Source organism: Choloepus didactylus, chromosome 20 (assembly GCF_015220235.1).
Source record: "Choloepus didactylus isolate mChoDid1 chromosome 20, mChoDid1.pri, whole genome shotgun sequence".
NCBI classification, from domain to species: domain Eukaryota; kingdom Metazoa; phylum Chordata; class Mammalia; order Pilosa; family Megalonychidae; genus Choloepus; species Choloepus didactylus.
This window is the reverse complement of record NC_051326.1, coordinates 64,242,951-64,265,392: the sequence shown is the minus strand read 5'-3', so window position 1 is coordinate 64,265,392 and position 22,442 is coordinate 64,242,951. Positions and strand designations below refer to the sequence as shown.

Genomic DNA, 22,442 nt, shown 5'->3' with positions numbered 1-22,442 from the left:
TCTTTGACTCTCCCTCCTGCCTTGTGGAAGAAATATAGATGCCCTTATATAGATAGTGGTGAAGGTAGTGAACACATAAATGTATGACCATGCAGAGAACCATCGATTATTTACTTGGAATGGAATCTATGGTGAGTGAACAAAACCATATTAAAATAAATGGGTTGATGACAAAACCTTGAGGGCAATATACTGAGTGAAATAAGCCAGACACATAAGGACAATTATGGCAGGGTCTCACTGATAGGAATTAATTATAATATGTAAACTCATGGACATGAAATATAAGGTACCAAGATATAGGACAAGGTTTAAGGATGGGGAGTGGTTGCTTAGTATGAGCAGAATGTTCAACTAGGATGAACTTAAATGTTCAGAAATGAACAGGGGTGTTGGTAGCAAGATGTGAGAATAACTAACAGTGCTGAATGGTGTGTGAATGAGGTAGAAAGGGGAAGCTCAGAGTCATATATGTCACCAGAAGGAAAGTTGGAGGTCAAAAGATGGGAATGTATAAAACTGAATCCTGTGGTGGGCAATGTCCATGATCAACTGTACAAATACTAGAAATCGCTTCCATGAACCAGAACAAATGTATGACAATACAATTAGAAGTTAATAATAGAGGGGCATATAGGGAAGAACTATATATGTATTACAAACTATATACTACAGTTAGTAGTATTTCAACATTTTTTCATAAACAGTAACAAATGTACTATATCAATACTAGGAGTCAACAATTGAGGGGGGTTGGTTAGGGATAGGGGAGGATTAGAGTTTCCTTTTCTTTTTTCATCTTTTACTTTATTTCTTGTCTGGAGTAATGAAAAGTTTCTAAAAATTGAACAAAAAATAAGTGTGATGGATGCACGGCTGTATGAGGGTACCCAGGGGCAAGTGATTGTACACTTTGGATCTTTGGATAATTGTACGGTATCTGAACAATCTCAATAAAAATGAAAAAAAAAAAATACTGTCTCATTAATGAAATGTCACTTGGCGTACTTCCATTATGTTTCATGATATGTTTCTTTCCATTTTGGGCAGGAGATCAAAGCTGAAATAATTGCTAGAGAGAATAAGAAGAGGTTATTGCCAAAGAAGGACAGAAAGAAGAACAAAAATGTAATGCTCTCTCATTTTCTATTGAACAGAAAAGGAAAGAGAATTTAAACTGTGGAATAAAGAAGTTGGAAGATTTTTTGAAACCATGTAAAAGTAATTCAGTGAAATTTCAAGTTGAAATGGTAGGGTTAGCTGTGTGCTTGAAAGCATGGAAAGAATATTGCCAAGATAAAGGTATGCAGTTCTGTTTTTCTTGCTTCAGTGAATTGGAAAATTAATAAAAATATAATGATGATAGCTGGCATTTATTAACTGGAAATTTGCATGGAAGGTTTGCATACATAATCTGATTTTATCTTTACAAAAACCTCTGTGCCAGTTTGAATGTATTATGTCCCCCAGAAAAAGCCATATTCTTTGATGCAATCTTGCGTGGGCAGACCTATCAGTGTTAATTAGATTGTAATTCTTTGAATGTTTCCATGGAGATGAGCCCCACCCAATGGTGAGTGATGACTCTGATTGGATAATTTCCATGGAGATGTTGGCCTGCTCATTCAGGGTAGGTCTGAATTAAGTTACTGGAGCACTACATAAGATCAGACGGAAGGAGTGAGCTTGCTACAGCCAAGAGTGACACTGAAGAAAGCCCAGGAGCTGCAGATGAGAGACAGTTTGAAGATGGCCATTGAAAGCAGACTCTTGTTCTGGAGAAGCTGAGAGGACAAATATCCCAAGTGCAACTAAGAGTGACATTTTTGAGGAACTGCAGCCTAGAGAGGAACATCCTGGGAGAAAGCCATTTTGAAACCAGAACTTTGGAGCAGATGCCAGCCATGTGCCTTCCCAGCTGACAGAGGTTTACTGGACACCATTAGCCATCCTCCAGTGAAGATGCCCAATTGCTGATGTGTTATCTTGGACACTTTATGGCCTTAAGACTGTAACTGTATAACCAAATAAACCCCCTTTTATAAAAGCCAATCAATTTCTGGTGTTTTGCATTCCAGCACATTAGCAAACTAGAACACCCTCCAAGACAAGTATTTTGTTTTTGTTTTACCAATGAATAATGAAATCTCAGAGAGGGTCCTAGCATAAAATATTTTGTGTATTCAAAAGCAAAATCAGTGATAATGTTCTAAAAAGAACTATTTACAAAATTTGAGCATCACTAAAGGGACAAACAAAGATGGTGAGGCACTAAGGTAGAGTCTGTCACTCACCCTTGGGAGATCCAAACCATAATTTTTCCCCCTGTGTAAAACTAGGATCATGCCTACCTAGCACATAGGATTCTTCTGAAGGTTGCTGTGGCTTTCCATTTGCTGTGCTTTATCAATCCCTATAGCAGGTAGTAGAAAAGAAGACACAGCAAGAGAAAGATAAGGGGGAAATAGGGCTGGGTAGAGATGGGTAAATTGATAACAGTTGAAATGATCAGGTGTCAGAACACACTCAAACTGGCAAGTCTTCTAAATAAACCTCATTGGTCTCTTAGTCTGGAGCATCTCCACACTCAAATCCATTTTATACATCATCACCAAGTTCTTAGTTTTCATTTTTTATCCCAACTCTCATTGTATCCTGAATTCTGCCCTCAGTATAGCATGACAGTGAGAGGAATAAGCTTTAGCTTATGTATTTTGCCCCATCCAGGATGTTAGGATTTGCAGTTGGCTGCCTCTAAGAGAGATCAGAATTGACAGTGGCCAAAGAAGATAGATGTTTATTTCACTCACATTTAGAAGTAGTCCAGAGGCAACCAGTCCTGGGCTGCTAGGGCAGCTCCACAGGGCCATTAGTGACCAGTTTCTTCTATCTTTATACCCCATTATCCTTGGTGATTGGCTTCCATTCTTCAAACTGCCTCATGTTCCTGGATGGCTCCATTCTAGCAAATATTAGGAGAAAGGGAAGAAGACAAATTTTTTTTCATTCCAGTTTTATGTTTCCCTTTAAGGAGCTTTCCTAGAAATTTCATCACCTTTTACTTGGATATCATTAACCAGAACCTAGTCACAGGTCTACATCTAACTGTAAGGTATATTTGAAAATGTAGATTTTTTTAACCTGGACACATTGCAGATTGTGATGCTATAGGGATATGTAAGGAACATTGGGTGATATATATTGAATAGAGAGCTAGCAGTATTTTCTACAGATATTCTCCTTGTCTTTCATCTTCCTAAATTCTACCTGTCTTCCAAGTCCATTACATGGGACATCTTTCCATAAAGTCTTCCTAAAATATTCCATTTAGCATAAATTTCTATTGCTGCTAATGCTTTGTTTGGGGAGGTCAAGGGCTATGCATTGTCTCTATATGGACAGCAGGCAACTGGAGTGGAAGAGCTCAGCATTATGTTTCTTTTGTACCCACTTATAGCATTCAGTAGGAGTTCAGTAATGTTTGTTAACCATATAAAACATGGGGTTGTTAGAAGAAATGGGGCACCAAAACAGCCCCATCCTACTGAGTATGGAAGCATTGGCAGTGGCAGTGGAGTGAAGAGGATACACATGGTACAACTAAACATATGGTAATGGAGAGATTAGCAAAGTCTGTATTTGGAGGTTCAAATTGACTGACTGGGAGGGTTGAAGTGATTACTGCAAATAGTTATTCATAGTCAAGAGTAGGATTCAAAAAATGTTAAGGTTTTGACCAGATATTGGAAGTCATATACATATTTTATTTGAACATAGGAGAGAAGTAATATGAAAATAATAGGTGGAGGGAAGATTGTTTCCTAGAAACTTATACAAACCTGAGCTTTAATGATCTTATTTCTATCATAAACTATGAATGTTTTCTTTTTTATCTAAATACTTGCTCTGCTACTTCCCATTATCCATGGAGGTGATGAAGTGAGGATAGTTGCATTTTAAAGTTATAATAGTCATTAAGTTCAGTCCTCTCTCCTCTAAATAAATCTTCATTAATATCAAGTAAGATCATGAGTTTAAATAGTCTATCAATTAATTGATAGACTGAGTAATCTTAGGGAATGAAACACTTGTTAGTTCTGATCATCTTTATAAAGCAACTTTATTATTTACTCTCTACAAAGGCAAAACCTCAAAGGATCTAAGTATAGCCTTTCAAATGATGAAATGGATTCACTCCTTATTGGAAAAATATCCAGAACTTTTGCAAGAAGCAGATGATCAACTTATAGCCAGATGTCTTAAGTATTTAGGATTTGATGAATTCACAAGTTCTTTATATCCAAACCAGGTAATGTGTTTAAAATAGCTCCATTTTAATATACTAGAATAATTTTTGCATATACATAGTGTTTTGTAAATAGTCATCAATGCTAGAATTTTTTTACTGAAAATATTTGCTTTGTTCATAGTCATTATTAGTAATCAAGCTAACCAAACTTGAAGTAATCAAGAATTAGGAAGTTTGTATAAATGTTTACCTGGAAAAATAGATTAAATGCCAGATAATCTCTGGAGACGCTTAAAACAAACCATATACTTAATTCTAGCAAAATATCTCAAAACTAAAGTGTGATTATTCAACAGTCTTTAAATATATCTGGTTGAGGCTATAAATACAATGATGTGTTTAAAAATTTTGATGTCTGCTAATTTATTTATAGTAAAGGTAATTTCAGTGGCAAAGAAATTCTTCAATAAAAATGACAGTTTAAAATGTGTTAAAAATGTTTTTCTTATAGGAGGTAGTCAGTAAAATATAATTATTTAAATATTATGCTTAAAATCTCTTTCAAAATAAATAATAAAGATTGTAGGAGAAGACATAAAGGGGAAGAAAATGAATAAATATTCAACTGGCATTGGTCCAGTTCAGTTTCAACTACAATTCATGGACCATCATTTGATATGAGATGAGAGAAAAAGTCCAGATCCCTGAGTCCTGGATTTTATTCCTGACACTTGACAGGTAATGATGTGAAGTGAAACTAACATTCTGGTATTTTCTTCTTAAATTTGATCTCAAGAGTTTTTCATAATTGTGCCTCCACCTATTATATTTTGCATGAACTTCTTAGTATTGCATCATGACATGGTCATTTAAAATCATTCTGTCATTGAAAATGTGAAATGTAGACTTTTTCCATTTAAAGAAATTGAAATTTTTATATATAGACCATTTTCTTGGAGATTTCTTTATGGATTCACATATATGTTTTTAACTCCTTGCAATGTTGACATTAATTTTTTCTACCACATGTAAAAATGTATTTGTGTCTTTTATTATAATCATTCAGCATCCTAGGTTTCCCTGAGTTACACAGTCCCAGTCTTTATCGTTCATCTTTTGTTCTGGTGTCCCACATGAAGCCAGCCTTCCTCTTTCAACCATATTCACAGTCATCTTTGTTCTGTGTACTTACATTGCTGTGCTACTATCTCCCAAAATTGTTTTCCAAACCTCTCACTCCTGTCTTTTCCTTTCTGTTTGCAGTGCTTCCTTTAGTATTTCCTGTAGAGCAGGTATCTTGTTCACAAACTCTGTCATTGTCTGTTTGTCAGAGAATATTTTAAGCTTTCCCTCATATCTGGAGGATAGTTTTGCTGGATACAGGATTCTTAGTTGGTGGTTTTTCTCTTTTGGTATCTTCAATATGTCACCCCACTTCCTTCTTTCCTCCATGGTTTCTATTGAGAAATCCACACATAGTCTTATCAAGCTTCCTTTGTATGTGGTAGATTGCTTGTCTTTTGCTGCTTTCAGGATTCTCTCTTTATCTTTGATGTTTTATAATCTGATTATTTAAATATTATACTTAAAATCTCTTTCAAATGTCTTGGCATAGGTCTATTTAGATCTATTCTGTTTGGAGTATGCTGCGCTTCTTGGTTCCGTAATTTTATGTCTGTCATAAGATATGGGAAATTTTCATTGATTATTTCCTCTATTATTGTTTCTGCCCCTTTTCCCTTCTCTTCTCCTTCTGGGACACCAGTGACACATAAATTCTTGCTTTTCATTTTGTCTTTAAGTTCCTGGAGACATTGCTCATATTTTTCCATTTTCTCTATCTGTTCTTTTGTGTATAGGCTTTTAGATGCCTTGTTCTCCAGTTCCTGAGTGTTTTCTTCCACCTCTTGAGATCTGCTGTTGTATGTTTCCATTGTGTCTTTCATCTCTTGTGTTTTGCCTTTCATTTCCATAGATTCCACCAGTTGGTTTTTTGAACTTTCAATTTCTACCTTATGTACATCCTGTGTTTTCATTATATAGTTCAGCTCTTTCACCATATCTACCCTAAACTTTTTGAATTGACTTACTATTAGTTGTTTCAATTCCTGCACCACAGTTGAAGTGCAAATTTGTTCCCCTGACCATCCATAACCTCATTTTTCTTGGTGTAGGTTGTAGTTTTCTGTTGTCTAGGCATGGTTTCCTTGATTACCCCAGTCAGGCCTCTGAAGACCAGAATGGGCTAAGGTCCTAAAAGGAAGGAATATTCAGTATCTGGTTTCTCTGAGGGTGTGTCTTAGAAAATTGGTACACTCTCTGATGCCTCTGGTCACTGTGCTTTTCTGCCCAGCAGGTGGCGCCTGTTAGCCTGTAATTCTTGACTGGTGTAAGGAGGTGTGGCTCTTTTTCCCCAAGTTCTGAATGAAAGGCAGGTAGTAAAGCTGGGCCCCACCCCTTTCCTCTTAGAGAAGATAGACCCCCTAAACAGAGGTCATTAGCATTTCAATGATCTCTCTCTGCCTGTGCTATACCATTGTCTGGGTCACAGAACTTGGGAACTGAAAATGACTGAGGCTTTCTCCACTGAGTTGAAAAAGGAACAGAGAGTCCCCTGCAGAGGCAGCCTGAGGCAACTTCCTGGCTCTCCATGGTCAGTCATCACCCAAAGCCTCTGTCTGCTTATTGGAGATTCATTCCTAGTAGTGAGCAGTTCACACTTGCTAATTAAAACCCCAGTTGGAGCTCAACTGAGCTATATTTGCTTGCTGGAGAAAGCTTCTCTCTGTCACCACGAGGATTTGTAGCTCAGACTGTGGGGGAGGGGTCTCCCAATTTGGATCTGCACTTTTTACTTAGAGATTTTATGCTATGATCTTGGGCATTCCTCCCAGTTCAGGTTGGTGTATGATGAGTGGATGGTCATGTTTGTCCCCCCGCAGTTATTCCAGATTATTTACTAGTTGTTTCTGTTTTTTTTTAATTGTTCCAGGGGGACTACTTAGCTTCCACTCCTGTCTATGCCACCATCTTAGATCCTCCCACGTATATGTTTTTGATATGACATCCAGACATATCATTAGGGAGAGCCTCCAGGTTTTGTGTGTGACAATAGGAATTCATGTGCAAATAATAAATGTTTGCAGAGAAATTTGAGTAAACAGTAGGACAATTGTTTAAACGTTTCACACATCACGTCACTGTAGTAGCTATTCTACCAATGTATGTAAAATCAATATTGACTGATAAAAAATTTGAAAAATAGTGTCTTCCTATACATATTGAACTGTATAAAATTGCTCATAAATTGAATATAAAATGTGGTTTTGTAGATTTAGTCTAATTGAATTTCCCATGCAGAGTCTGACTTTGTCTTTCTTATGTTGATGATGGTGGAATATCTTTAAGGATTCATGCCTCCTTTTCTAGAGCTGGAGGATCATTTCCTCAATTCAGTGTAGGGCACAAGACAGCGTAGTAGTCCCCATGACTGCCATGCTCACTGTCATTCTTATGAGGCCCACTTTGCTGTGTCATGGCCAGGTGTGGACCTGGATTGAACAGGGAGCATATGGTGGGGTCTTTTTCCATATTCTGCCCATCAGACAGGCTTTTGGTTCTTTGACTAGTCATTTTTTTTTGTTGTTGTGATAAAAGCTTAGGCTGATGGAATGAGAGCCCATGAAGCTTTCACATGCCCTCCAAGATAAGTACTTGGCATTTTCTTTATAGAAAATAGGAAATAAATAGTAAAAATATGAGTCTTGTATGTTTTCTATCCTGTCTTTTTTACCATCAGATAAATACATATTAGCTACTTCTTAGAACTTAATTTCTAACAGCCATTCTGCACTTACAAAATGAAAAGTAATTAGAAAAAAAATGCCTTTGCAATAAAAAAGATAGAATTTTCTTTAGTCTCACTCTCTGTTTTTCTCACTCTCTATGTTTTAGGGAGAAAACTCATCTTCAAGATACTTAATAGAATAAAATAATCTCTTCTGGGAGAATGACACAAGTTCTCCTCATTTTCCTATAAATCTGTGTTTTTGTAGCACCCAGTCATTCCATTTGAGGTTCAGATAACCATATTGAAAGTATTTTAATCTACTTCGGTAATACAGTGCTCAATTTCTTGACACAAATTGTCCTCTGAACCTTCAGTGAGAGTTCTTTGATGTTGTGGATAATAATGAATCAGCAGTGATTATTGCCCCAACATCTTCAGGAAAAAAACCTATGCTTCCTACTTGCATGGAGAAAGTCTTGAAGGAGAGTGATGAAGGGGTAATCATGTATGTTGCATCAACAAAGGTAGAGCCTAAGTGACTATATGACTATAATTTTCTCTTTTCCCAAAACTCCTATTTTCAAATATTTCACATGGCCACCTAGGGGATCTATTTTACTTTATTTTTTAACCTGCATGTTCTCCTTCCAGTTTCAGAAGCCATGACAATACTTTCCGCAGCACTGCAGTGTGGAAAAAGTCTGGCCATCCAATGTTGCCATTAGGTATTCTGTTTGGATTGAGAGAAGCAGCCACACTTTTGCTGGGCTATTTTGCAAGTCCCCAGAAGATCTAACCTTTCCTGAGCAGAGTTTATGGGATGTATCTGAAGTGCTGCTGGGTATTAGCAACTGGCCTCTCTCTCAAAAGAGCTCATTTTGCCATATTTCTTTTATGTCTAGCACTGCTTGATTTTGAACTTGAAAACAGAAAAAAACAGTCTTTGTCATTTAGGAGACAGTTTGATTTACAGGAAGTTTGCATATTCTCATTATCAACCCTTTGAATTTAATTTGGTTATTGTTAAGAAAGACCAATTCAGTTTTTGTTTCCATTTTACTGTAGTTTGAGGATTTTCAATAAGCATTACATGTTAGTCCAGAACACTTCAGTGTATCTAGTGTAGATGAGTATAAGAAAAGGATTATTTATTTCCTACATTAGTAAAAGAACATTTTTTTAGACAGATTATGTTCTCTAAGATTTCACCTATCTATATTCTATTCTATGACTAGTGAAACTCTTTCTTTGTCAATCAGGCCTTTGTTAATCAAGTGGCAGCAACTGTCCAGAACCATTTTACCAAACACAGGCCAAATGGTGCATCTCTATGTGGTGTTTTTATAAGAGATTATCATCTTGATGCTTTAAACTGTTAGGTTGGGTATATTAATTTATTTGTTGTCAAGTTATGGAAAAGCTCTTTTATATATATATATATATATATATATTTTTTTTTTTTTTTTTGCTAGGAACTCTACATCTTCATAAGGCATTAGGAAATAATTTCCTTGAATTTATGAAAGACAAAATGGCTTTGGTGGAAATCATTATCATTACATCCCAAAGAGTGAGAAATATAACTCATCTTTCCCTAAGGACACTTACATTTTGAATTCCATTTCAATTAAATCATATTTTTTTATAAATGGATGCAGAATGATTTGAAAAACCCAATGTTATAAAAATTAACAAAAATTCCAATGAGTTTACTTTTTCTTGATAAATGTATATAAGGTTATGCATTGTAGTTTCAAAAATGATGTATAATTGATATACTTGGTGTTAGGTAAATCATAGAAAATATATATTTTCCTTCTTAGTGAACTCATAGACAATTAACACTAAACAAAAAGTGAAAACATGATTACAGAACATTGCATTGTAGATTTGGAGATGTGCTACACAAATTGCCCATTGAGGATGGACTTTCTAACTGGCTGAGGGAAATGAGGTCAAGACAGACCCCAGCTATCAACTCCCCCACATCTGCCTCCATAGTCCACATTGTGGACTGAGATAGGCAGGAATATAAATGCCTAGCTATTTCAGCTTGATGTGGGACACTCTGGCAGGCAATATGCTCTCCAAAAATCTGAGCTGTGTAGGCCAAGGCTTTGCCAGGCCTGATTTGCAGTTTGATTTCTCCCCCACCCAATCCTGTTTTCTCCCCCTTCTTTCCATAGTTATTAATCCTTAATAAGCATCTTGCATTCTAAACTCCATCACAGGGTCTGATTTTCAAGAACCAAATCTGTGATATGAACTATTTTTGTGTTTATTACTCTGAATGCTTGGTCCTGAATAAAGGAATTTAAACTTCAAATCTGATATTTTACTTTTATTGACCTGCAAAAATGGAAATGTAATGTGGGGCAACTATTACATCAGAATTTTAAAGAAACTAAGTCTCAGAAGCAATATCGTATGCTAATCATCAATAGTTACATTCAATGACTCATAAACCTACCTGTTATTGTCTTGTAACTATGCCTGCACATAGTAAGTGCTCAACAATGTTAGCTCACACAATTTTATTATTTTTAGGCCCGTATCACAGTGTCTGCCTGCTTTGAAATTCTTCTGCTTGCTCCAAAAACAGTGCCATGCACACCAGGCCATCAACCCAGAGAAACAACACCAAACTTAACCCATCAAATATGACATATCTGATCACCAAAAATGGTTGCAAAGGATCAGATATGTCATATTTGGTGGATAAATTTGGTGTTGTTTCTCTGGGTTGATGGCCAGGTGTTCATGGCACTATTATGAAGGTCTTGGGTGCATCAGGACACCAGTGTCCTTGGTTGGGGTTCAATTTAGAGAGACACTTCCTCCTGTAGAGTTTTCTCAGTGTGTCACAATAAGGTTTTGGCTTCATTTTCCTGATGTGAGTATTTTTGAGCAGCCTGAGGAGCTCTTTATGGGAGAAATACCTTTCATTGGTGACTACTGTTTTATTAGGAACAGAGTTCATCCAACATGAAATAAGTTCCCGTGGACAGACATTTCAAAATCCAGTCTTTGATATTTAAGGCAAAGAATTTTAGGCTCCAACAATAATGGCACTTATATAAGGTATTTCATCAGTCATGAAACCAACAGAAAACAGAACATTCGAAATACAATAATTCAAGAAAGCTATCCTCCAAAAGTATGTGTGTGTGAGGGAAACTATAAGTATTAGTGCCCTAATCTAGAGTTATTATCTTTCCCTTACGACTAAAGGAAAAGGCAAGGAAGCAGTTCCTGGGACCCAAAGGGAGCTTCCTGTGGAGCTGCCCACATGGTGAGGTGCAGTTTCCTTGGTTGAGGGACAAAGATAGTTCAAGGTACCCTTGCAGGAAGGGAGCCAAGGGAATAAAGATCTCAGCCTCATTCTCCTTCCTTTCTGTGTCCCAGGATGCTCCATTGGCCAAATCCAATGGAACCAGAACACTTCAGAGCCCTTCTGAGGTCATCCTTATGGGTCAGTTTCCCTGGGCAAAGAGAGCAGGATGGAAAACACTGAAGATTTATAGGGAAAAATATAAAATATTTAGGAAATTTTATTAAATTATTAATCATATTTATTCAAAGAGACAAAACATTACAATAATATTCTTTTGCTCCAAGGAATTTTTATTTTAAAGGGGAAATAGGAGACAAACCTACCTTTAACTTACTTTTTCCTTGTTGTAGCTACCAAACAGGGTATACTTTGATTAGTTTGATCCTGAGTTGTATTTATTTTTGCTTAATATGTGTATATTTTATCTCAAAGACCTTGAATATTCCTGTTTGAAAACAAACAAACAAAAAAAAACAAAAGTATTTGTCCTTGCAATCTAGAACCTTGAGTTGTAGGCTAGTGTCAAATCTCTGAAGTGATACGACATTGGCTACCTCAGTTTTCTCAATTTTATGTAAGGGTAAAACTGAAAGGTTTTGAAGTTTAATGACTAATCTGGCAGAGTCATGGAATAGTGCTTGTTAGTACAAAGCAAAGTGGTATGTTATCTGGTCAGGACAAAGCAAAATGGAGACTGGAAATAGTCTGGTTTCCTTTCTATTTTTTTTAAGTCATGGGCTCTGATAGTCCTTTTCAGTTTGCCAGGTATGCTAATTTAATCTGCTTAGTGAAGTCCACATCTGAGAATCTTTTCCAAATTTAGTTCAGTTTGCTCTAATTGGTTAAAAGGTATTCATTCATTTACTAACATACATTTATGGGCTACTTTCTCAGTGCCAGGCAGAGTGGCAGTGTTGGGAATCCCAGGTGTAAGGCCACAGGGTAACTGAGAAAGAGGAGTTAAAGGAGTAGCCCACAGATGACTATGCCAGTCCACATTGGCACAAACTGTGAAGAGGGAGAGTAGGCTGTCAGGATTGCAATAATGGCAAGGCAAGATTAGGGAGCACAACTGTGGAATGGGTGATTGGAAAGTGTTTCTTAGGGAGTGACATTAAGCTGGACTGTACAGGTTAAGTCAGATTAGCCTGAGTCAGAGAGAGGGTGAGCCCATTTAAGCAGAGGTAACAATATATTTGAAAGCTCTTGGTTAAGGGTTATGATTTTCTGTTGCCTCAGTTTGCTGATATTCAATTTTGACATTCTGTATTACAGTAACTGGAAAATTATGTCTGAAGATTTCAGACATATGAATCTTATTATTTAACATTTAATTTTCAACTGAGAGATTTTTTTGTCTACAAGATGTCCAATGTCTTGATGGAAACATTGGAGCATAAATCTTGGAGCAGCTCCTTGCCATGATCTGATGTCAGTTTTCAGCTCTTTCAGCTACTATAAGTAACCCTGAACATCTCATTGAGTAGGTATTAGGATCCATTTTGGACAGAATGTTTGTCTATTTTAAGTCCTTGAGTTTTATTCTTTCTATATGTATTCTGCAGAGTTTCATAAGTTTTGGGTGAATTTGTTAACTCTTTTCTGCATCTTTAAAAAACAGAGCCTTACTAGAGGTGCAGAGCAAAGACACCCTCCTCTGTAAGGAAAAATTGAGAACTCCCCTGACCAGATCCACACTTTGAATAGGAAATTTGTCCCTATACCTCAAAAAAAAAAAAAATGTTCACCAGAAGTGATAGGTTTATGTTGTTTTTTCTTTCTCTCTCAACAAGAAGTAAAAGTAAAACATCATAAATGCATATCCATGGGCCCTGAGATATTTTTTATTTTGCCCCATTTTGAAGAATATGATTAGAAAAAGAGCAAAGACTTATTAGTTGAAATCCCAGAGCTTTTTGTCATCAGACTTGATTTTTTTTAATTCAGTTTTATTGAAATATATTCACATACCATACAATCATCCATGGTATACAATCAACTGTTCACAGTATGATCATATAGTTATGCATTCATCACCACAATCTATTTCTGAACAGTTTCCTTACATCAGAAAGAATCAGAATAAGAATAAAAAGTAAAAGTAAAAAAGAACACCCAAACCATCTCCCATCCCATCCTATTTGTCATTTAGTTTTTGTCCCCATTTTTCTACTCATCCATCATACACTAGATAAAGGGAGTGTGATCCACAAGCTTTTCACAATCACACTGTCACCCCTTGTAATCTACATTATTATTCAGTCATCTTCAGGAGTCCAGACTACTGGGTTGAAGTTTGGTAGTTTCAGGTATTTACTTCTAGCTATTCCAATACATTAAAACCTGAGAAGTGTTATCTATGTAGTGCATAAGAATGTCCACCAGAGTGACCTCTCGACTCCATTTGAAATATCTCAGCCACTGAAATTATTTTGCCTCGTTTTGCATCCCCCTTTTGGTCCAGAAAATATTCTCAATCCCGTGATGCTGGGTCCAGATTCATCCCCGGGAGTCATATCCTGCATTGCCAGGGAGATTTACACCCCTGGGAGTTGGGTCCCACATAGGGAGAGGGCAGTGAGTTCACCTGCTGAGGTGGCTTAGTTAGAGAGAGAGAGGGCCACATCTGAGCAACAAAGCGGTACTCAGGGGGAGACTCTTAGGTACAATTATATGCAAGTTTAGCCTCTCCTTTGCAGTAACAAGCTTCATAGGGACAAGTCCCACGATAAAGGGCTTGGCACATCAAACCGCCAGTCCCAATGTTTGTGACAACATCAACACCAATCAGGGGTTGATTACTTGATTTTTACCTAGTAATAATAACAATTGTGCAAAGTCTCCTGTAATGCTTCTTAAATGCCAGGTACTATTCTAAGTGCCTTGCATATATTAATTTATTTATATTTCCAACAAACCTACTGATTTGGGTACTGTAATTTTTTCCATTTGATAATGTGGGTAATAATGTGACTCAACCAAGAGCCATAGTGAGAAGGTAAGGAGGCTGGGATTCAATCTCAGTTGGTCTGGCTTCAGACTCTATTCCCTTAAGTACAATTTATTGGACACACAACATTTTCTTTATTTAATTTCATGGTAAGTACTTTCATGTTCTGCCTAAATAATATTCAATTTTTTACATATATTTTTGATAGTTGGCTACAGTCAATAAAATGGTACTGGAAACAAGCAGATAATATGATGGAAAAAAGTAATGTTTCTGGGGCTGCTACAGTGCTAACAAGATGGTGGCTGGTGGGGCTGTTGCTGCGGCGCCCAAGTGCCGGCTTCTGCCCTATGCGCTACACAAGTGGAGCTCCTTCTCCTCCACTTACCTTCCTGAGATCCCATCCAGGAAACTGTATTACATTTAGTTGTCATGTCTCTTCAGGCTTGTTGTGAAAGTTTTTCAGGCTTTACTTGTTTTTGATGACCTTAACAGTTTTGAGGAATACTGAGCCAGGAACATTTTAGTGGATAAACCAAATGACCAATCCTCAAGGTGGTCTTCAGACAGCAACTATCCTCCTCAGTACTTGATTCTGAAGCTTGAAAGGCCTGCTATAGTCTAGAATATCATATTTGGGAAATATGAGAAAACTCATGTCTGCAATTTGAAGAAATTTAAAGTCTTTGGTTGAATGAATGAAGAAAATATGACAGAGCTATTGTCCAGTGGCTTAAAGAATGATTATAATAAAGAAAACATTTACTTTGAAGCATAAAATTGATGAACACATGTTTCCTTATTGATTCATTAAAATAATTCCACTATTATCCTGGGGACCCAGCTTTAATTTTAGCATCTGGTATTTTGAGCTGAGTGGCATTGATGATCCTGATGTAGTACAACCCTATCTCAACTGGTACAGCAAGTACCATGAACAGGAAGCCATTTGCCTTTGCCTAAAACACTTCCGACAACACAACTACACAGAAACCTTTGAATCACTGCAAAAGAAAACCAGGATTGCCCTGGAACATCCCATGTTAACAGATCTTCATGACAAACTGGTATTGAAGAGTGATTTTGATGCTTGTGAAGAATTGATTGAAAAAGCTGTAAATGATGGCTTATTCAATCAGTATATCAGTCAACAGGAATATAAGCCACGATGGAGTCAAATCATTCCCAAAAGCACCAAAGGTGATGGAGAAGATAACCGACCAGGAATGAGAGGGGGCCATCAGATGGTTATTGATGTTCAAACAGAGACCGTTTGTTTGGTGGCTGGGATGGAACACAAGATCTTGCCGACTTCTGGGCATACAGAGTGAAGGAGAACCAATGGACATGTATCTCTAGAGACACTGAGAAAGAGAATGGTCCTAGTGCCAGATCATGTCATCAAATGTGCATTGACATTCAACAAAGACAGATCTACACTTTGGGGCGGTATTTGGATTCCTCTGTGAGGAACAGCAAATCCCTGAAAAGTGACTTCTATTGTTATGACATTGACACAAACACATGGCTGTTACTAAGTGAGGATACTGCAGCGGATGGAGGACTGAAATTGGTGTTTGATCATCAGATGTGTATGGACTCAGAAAAACACATGATCTACACCTTTGGTGGTAGAATTTTGACATGTAATGGCAGCGTAGATGACAGCAGAGCCAGTGAACCACAATTCAGTAGATTATTTGCTTTCAGCTGTCAATGTCAGTCCTGGAAACTTCTTCGGGAAGACTCCTGTAATGCTGGGCCTGAGGACATCCAGTCTCAGATAGGACACTGCATGCTATTCCATTCAAAAAATCATTGTTTATATGTATTTGGTGTCCAGCGATCGAAGACCTATTTGAATGACTTCTTCAGTTATTATGCGGACTCTGATCATGTAGACATGATTATCAGATGGCACCAAGAAAGACTCTGGGATGGTTCCAATGACTGGATTCACACAGAGAGCAACCATTGATCCAGAACTGAATGAAATACATATTTTATCTGGACTCAGCAAAGACAAGGAAAAGAGGGAAGATAATGTCAGAAATTCATTCTGGATTTATGACATTGTGAGGAATAGTTGGACTTGTGTCTATAAGAATGATCAGGCTGCAAAGGATAATCCAAGTAAAAGTCTCTAGGAGGAAGAACCATGTCCAAGATTTGCCCATCAGCTTGTATATGATGATTATTTATTTGGTGGGAATCCAGGAAAATCCTGCTCTCCAAAGATGAGATTAGATGACTTCTGGTCACTGAAGTTATGTAGACCTTCAAAAGATTACTTACTGAGGCATTGCAAATACCTCATAAGAAAACACAGGTTTGAGGAAAAGACCCAAATGGATCCCCTTAGTGCTCTGAAATATTTACAAAATGATCTTTATATAACTGTGGATCATTCAGACCCAGAAGAAACAAAAGAGTTTCAGCTCCTAGCTTCAGCTCTGTTCAAATCAGGTTCAGATTTTACAGCTCTAGGCTTTTCAGATGTGGATCACACCTATGCTCAAAGAACTCAGCTCTTTGACACCTTAGTAAATTTCTTTCCTGACAGCATGACCCCTCCTAAAGGCAACCTGGTAGATCTCATCACACTGTAACTGAAGAGTCACTGGACACAGAAATGGAGAACATGAATCTGCTTTCAGTATTTTGGATTTCAACTTTACTGACTGAAAATTAGGTTGCAGTGATGGAGGACTGCACCAGAATTTTGAAGGGATCTTTATCATCAGAAGTTATAACCCTCTTCCTTCACACCTGACCTCAACCCCATTCTCCTCCCATTCCTAAATTAGGCTAATAAAGTAAAATTGATATACTTTCCATTTAAAAAAAAAAGTAATGTTTCTGAAAGGAATGTTGGCTCTCATGCCAAAATTCACGAAGACTACCTGTAAATGAAGTGATCATATAAAATCAGACTTGGTATGTTTGATATATTCATATGAATTTTTGTCGTTTACTTGAAATTTATTCCTGATCTTACATATCCATTGATTTGAAAATATTTGCTCTTCATTTTTAGTTCTCTATGGAGAGAGATACAATGATCTAGAGAAGCAGATATATTCAGTGACTCAGGATGACATTTATTTTGATCATTCCACCCATGTGCTGCTCTAACAACAGATAATGTAAGTAATGCTATAGACATATATTTTCTGAGTAATATAAATTATTAGTATATATTATAACTGAGAAACTGCCTAATCGATACTTACCAGAACCTCAGAATAGCTACTCTACAACAATGGTTTTAACCTTAGTTTTGAGAATACCAAGGTTGTTCTGCATAGTTTTTCATTTGGCTCCTCAATGGTGTTTGGATACAGAAAGCTTAAAAACTACTAAAATGTTTAACCTGAATTTTTGTGTTAATTTTCATTTCCCTGAACATTATTTTTGCACATTTTTCTCCTTCTGTGTGTTTTTGTTCATCTCTCTGACACTAACTCTTCCCTCAGTGCAGCTACAATTTTATGTGGACGACCCATAGTGCATGTGAGAATCTGATCAAGATGAATTAGTTTAAACTATGAAAAGACACTTCTCACTATTTTAACAATTACAACATGAGTGGAGGCTGTAAAAAGATCTCAAGGCATTGGCATGTGAATGGGGGAAGATCTAATTTTTCATGCATATATCTCCTCTTCTTTTATCCTATTCCCATGAATGGATTATTCAAGATATCTTTGCCTGTAAACACAATAAAGGCTTTAGCCAATAATTTGTCCTTCTTCTAAGATCTGGTGAGTTAAATATATCCTGAATTCTGCTGTCAAATTAATCCTCCCATAATACATAATTCTGACCTTGTCAAGTCTTCAATGTCTCTCTTTTTGTCTTAGTTTGCCAGGGCTCTTATAATAAATATCACAACCTGATTGACTTAAACAACAGGTATTTAGTGACTCAGAGTTTAAGAGGCTAGAAGTCCAATATTAAAGTATTGCAAGATCTGGCTTTCTCTGAAGCCTGTAGTGTTCTGGTAGCAGCTTGCCAGCAAGCCTTTTTCACATGGCAATCTCACTCCTCTCTCCTCCATTACCATCTACTATTATCATGTCCAATTTCCTCTGTGTATAAGGCCTCCAGTCATATTGGACTAAGTCTCCTCTGATTCAGTTTAGACTTAACATCTTCAAAGATACTACTGACAGTTCACATCCATAGGACTGGGGATTAGGACTTGAACATGTCTTTATGGAGGGCATGATTCAATCCCAAACACCACTGGAAATGTATAAATGCACAGCTCCTTAGTGTGGCATCCCAGGTCTTCTGTGATCTGATATTAATCCCCTATACATTCACACCCTCTTGATGGATATTTCCTGGAAGCTCTCATGCTTTATATTGTTCCTGGAATATTTCAATACAGATTCCAGATATCAACTGTCCAGATCCTGTTCATTTTCATGAGTCTTCTTTTTTGTTTCCTTTATTAGAGAAGTTGTAGGTTTACAGAACAATCATGTGTTAAATACAGGATTCCCAGAAACCACCCTATTATTACTACCTTGCATTGGTGTGGAACATGTTACTATAGTTGAAAGCACATTTTAATGTGTATTGTTAACTATAGATCATGGTTTATCTTAGGCTTCACCGTTTGTATAGTGCAGTTCCATTTTTAAAATTTTTATTCTGTTAACATATATACAACCTGACCTTTCCTCTTTTAACCACATTCAGATATACCTTTTGCTTCTGTTAATTACATTTGAAATGTTGGGCTACTATCATCACCATTCTTTACCAAAACATTTCCTTTATTTTAAATAGGAACCCTGTAAATTTTAAGCTATAACTTCCTATTCATTATATCTACCTCATCCCCTGGTAATTTGTTCCAATTATTCCAAATCAATGAGATCATCAATATTTGTCCTTTGATCTCTGGCTTATTTCACACAACATGATGTCTTTAAGGTCCATCTTTGTTGTCACAGATACCAGAAATTCAATCCTTTTTACAGTAGAATAATATTCCACTATATGTTTACACCATGTTTTGTTTATCCATTCATCAGGTGATGGACACTTGGTGTATTAGTTAGGGTTCTCCTTGGAAACAGAATCAATGAGAGATGTCTCTGATTATCAGATTGTAAAAGTGACTCACGCAACTGCGGGAGCGCATGAGTCCAAATTCTGCAGAGCCATCAACAAGCTGTCAACTCCAAGGAAGACGTCCGACGAACTCCTCGGGAAACGAACCAACAACTTTGACGAACTCCTCAGGAAGTGAACCAGCAACTTCGACGAGCTCCCCAGAAAATGCTTCACTGAGCAGCCGAAGAAGAAGTGAAGGTTCTCTAACCGTCTGGCTTATAAGCCTCCAACTGATCACCGGGACCAAATCCAGCCAATTTCATTCTCTCATTGTGGAAGGCACGCCCCTTGATGAGTCATCAGTCAGCCGCAGTCAATTGACTGATGATCCTACAAACCGGCTGATCGCTCGGACCAAATCCAGCCAATTGCATTCTCTCAATGTGGAAGCATGCCCCTTGCTGAGTCATCAGTCAGCTGCAGTCAATTGACTGATGATCCGACAAACCAGCCTGTTGGTTTATTAACCAGCCTCAAATATCCTCACAGCAATCGTCAGGCCAGTGCCCGCTTGACCAGACAGCTAGGCCACCTAGCCAAGTTGACACATGAACCCAACCATCACACTTGGGTTGCATCCATCTTTTTGGCAATTGTGAACAATGCTGCTATGAACATCAAATATGTGTCGGTGTGCAAATATGTGATGGAATCCCTGCTTTCAGCACTGTTTCCAGTATAAACCTAGAAGTGGTATTGACAAGTCAAATGGTAATTCTAAATCTAACTTTCTGAGGAAATGCCAAACAGTCTTTCTCAGCAGCTGGGTGATTTTAAATTGCCACAGCAATGAATGAGTGCTCCTCTTTCTCCACATCCTCTCCAACACTTGCATTTTCTGTTTTTATTTTATAGCAGCTATTCTAATGGGTATGAAATGGTATCTCATTGGGATTTGATTTGCATTTCCCTGATGGTTAATGATGTTGAGCATCTTCTCATGTGCTTTCTGGCCACTAGGTTACTTTCTTTGGAAAGACATCTATTCAAGACTTTTGCTCATTTCTAAAACTTCATTGCTTGACTTTTTGTGGTTAATTAGAAGAATTTCTTTATACATTCTGGATTTTAGACCTTACTCAGATATGTGGTTTCCAAATATTTTCTTCCGTTGTGTAGGTTGTCATTTTATTTTCATGATAAAGTCCTTTGATGCTCAAAACTGTTTAATTTTGATGAGGTCCCATTAATCCAGTTTTTTTTGCTTATGCTTTGGGTGCAAAAGAAACCATTGCCTAATACAAGGTCCCTCGGATGATTTCGTAGGTTTTCCTCCAGGGCTTTGATAGTTCTGTCTCTTCTGTTTAGGTCTTTAATCCATTTTGTGTTGATTTTTGTATAAGGCATGAGGCAGGGGTCCTCCTTCTCCACCACCACCTTCTCCTCCTCCTCCTCCTCCTTTTTCTTCTTCCTTGTCTTCTTCATTGTCTTCTTTGTCTTCTTCATTTTCTTTGTCTTCTTCTTCATCATCTCCTTTGTCATCGTTGTTGTCATATTCTTCTTCTTCTTTTCCTCAAAATGAGATGAAGTTTTCCCAGCACCACTTATTGAAGAGACTATTATTTCCCAATATAGTGGTCTTTGCCCCTTGTCAAAAATCAGTGGGTCATAAATGAGAAGGTTGATTTATGAACTTTCAATTTGATGCCATTGGTATATTTGTCTGCACTTGTGCCAGTAGCATGCTGTTTTGATTACTGTGGCTTTGTAATAAGTTTTAAAATCAGGAAGTGTGAGTCCTCCAACTTCATTCCTTTTCCAGATAGCATTGGCTATATAGTGCAACTTACCCACCCATATAAATTTGATGATTAGCAATGCTTTTTCTGCAAGGATGGTTGTTGGAATTTGTACTGGAATTGTGTTTAATCTACATGTTGCTTTGAGTTGGATTGACATCTTAACAGTATTTAATCTTCCAATCTATGAACATGGTCCATCCTTCCATTTATTCAGGTTTTCTTTGATTTCTTTTAGTAGTATTTTGCAGTTTTGTGTATACAAATCCTTTACATCCTTGATTAGATTTATTTCAAAATATTTGATCCTTTTAGCTGGTATTATAATGGAATCATTTCTTGATTTCTTATTACAATTGTTCATTGCTTGTATATTGAAATAATAATGAATATTGGGTATTGGTCTCGTACACCACCACTTTAATGAATTCATTTAATTAGCTCTAAGAACTTTTCTCTACGTAGGATCATGCCACCTGAAAATGTGGTTAGTTTTATTTCTTCCTTACAAGTTTGGTGGCATTTATTTCTTTTTCAGGCCTATGTGCTCTGACTAGAGCTTCCAATACAGTGTTGAATAACAGTGGTGACACTGGGCATCCTTGCCTTGTTCCTGATCTTAAATACTTTCAGTATTTAAAATACTTTCAGTATTTTGCCATTGAGTGTGATGTTAGCTGTCAGTTCCAGTAGAATTGGAGTTAAGTCTTCTTAGAATGTTTGGCAAAGTTCCCATCTGAAGCCATCTGGTCCTGGGCTTTTCTTTGTTAGGTGGCTTTTGATTAATTTCTTTACTAGTAATTGGTTTAAGATCTCTGTTTCTTCTTGAGTCAGTGTAAGTTGTCTGTGTTTTTCTGGGAATTTGTTCATTTCATTTATGTTATCTAATTTGTTGGTATACAGTTGTTCATAGTAAACACAGTTTTTATTTTAGCAGGATTGGTAGTAATTTCTCCTTTTTTATGTCTGACTTTAGTTATCTGGGTCCTCTTTTTTCTTTTCAGTCTAGCTAAAGATTACTCAGTTTTACTGATCTTTTCATAGCACCAACTTTTGATTTTTTTATTTGCTCTTTGTTGTTTTTGTTGTTATTCTCTATCTCATTTATCTTTGCTCTAAGTTTTGTTATTTCCTTCTTTGTCTTGCTTGGGTTTAGTTTGCATTTTGTTTTCTACTTCTTCCTGTTTTGAGGTTAGGTCTCTGATCTGAAGTCTTTCTTTTTTTCATGTAAGCATTTAGAGCTGTAAATT

At 37.0% G+C, this 22,442-nt stretch overlaps 1 pseudogene; it reads left to right on the top strand.

Moving 5' to 3' along the window:
• The first annotated feature begins 14,621 nt into the window (after positions 1–14,621).
• LOC119516670 lies at positions 14,622–16,932 on the top strand (annotated as a pseudogene).
• Positions 16,933–22,442: the final 5,510 nt, after the last annotated feature.